Source organism: Aplysia californica, unplaced genomic scaffold (assembly GCF_000002075.1).
Source record: "Aplysia californica isolate F4 #8 unplaced genomic scaffold, AplCal3.0 scaffold00168, whole genome shotgun sequence".
NCBI lineage: Eukaryota > Metazoa > Mollusca > Gastropoda > Aplysiida > Aplysiidae > Aplysia > Aplysia californica.
This window is the reverse complement of record NW_004797438.1, coordinates 269,431-270,566: the sequence shown is the minus strand read 5'-3', so window position 1 is coordinate 270,566 and position 1,136 is coordinate 269,431. Positions and strand designations below refer to the sequence as shown.

Sequence of the window (1,136 nt, the reverse complement as noted above, 5' to 3'; positions counted from 1 at the left end):
CGTTTTCTTATATTTGTGATAAGTTGTTTTCTATAATTTACTTCAACCAGGACTTTTTCATTTGTTTTTCTAGCTGTCCATGGGATACATACAAAATATATATGACTAGATCTACACTAGCTGTAAAAACAAGAGTGCATACATTCATGTTACAACGCTAAAAGGTGCGGTGAACACAAACTGGAAAGGCCAGAGAAAGGGGAACACTATCATCATTGTTTAAACTGCAGAGTAGGCTGGAAAGTATAACTTGATTTACAGGCAAAGAAATAAAAATATATAAAATGTTTAAAATTTGTTTTTATTGCATCGGCTTGACGTTCAGCCACGTAGGAGCAACTCATCATCATCATCATCATCGTCATCGTCATCATCATCATCATCATCATCATCATCATCATCATCATCATCAGCAGCAGCACTTAAGACGAGGAATGCCAGGCAATGATGTCTGCTGCACAACGGATTGCTAACAATTGCCACAGTAGAACCAATGTGCTGATCTAGACTCTGCAAGGGGCTGCTGGGCAACAGCTCGGACATGAATGATTTGCGCCGCTAGTTCAGTGAAACCAGAGCCACAATAAAAATCCAGTGGATTCCAAGCCATGTTGGAATAGAAGGAAATGAGGCAGCAGGCCAAGCTGCTAATGAAGCAAGAGCGATTGAATGAGACAGACGACCAACAACATACAGAGGAGTCTTTCCAATAATCTATAGAGAAATCAGAGACCCACCATGTAGAACTAAGTACCAGCACCTGGAAGATGTGTTTTCTGGGTACTCCTAAAAGCGGGAACAAAAATCCATCACATGTCGCTGGGACCAGGTTGAGCTAGCGAGACAGCGGTCAGACGATCATTGGAGTTTAAGATGGTATAAGAACTTTGTAAATGAAGAGTTCTGTCCATGTTGCCGAAGATGCGGCCATGAAAAGGAGGATGTCAAACATATGTTTGAATGTCCAGGAACAATGGCAATTCGGATGGAGTTATTTGGACGAGTGGAGGTGCCGCTAAGCATATTGACAATGGAGCCAAAAAAGAGCAAAAGAGCCTAGCTCTCGCACGAAGATTTCTTCGTGGAGTCCGCCTGGCCCATTAAGAAAAAAAAATCATCATCATCATCATCATCAT

General features: G+C 41.6%; 1 protein-coding gene across 1 annotated transcript in view; it reads left to right on the top strand.

Annotated features, from left to right (window-relative positions):
- Window positions 1-1,136, top strand: part of LOC101864616 — a 25,018-nt gene that overhangs the window by 18,131 nt on the left and 5,751 nt on the right. The gene's annotated exons all lie outside the window — the stretch shown is intronic.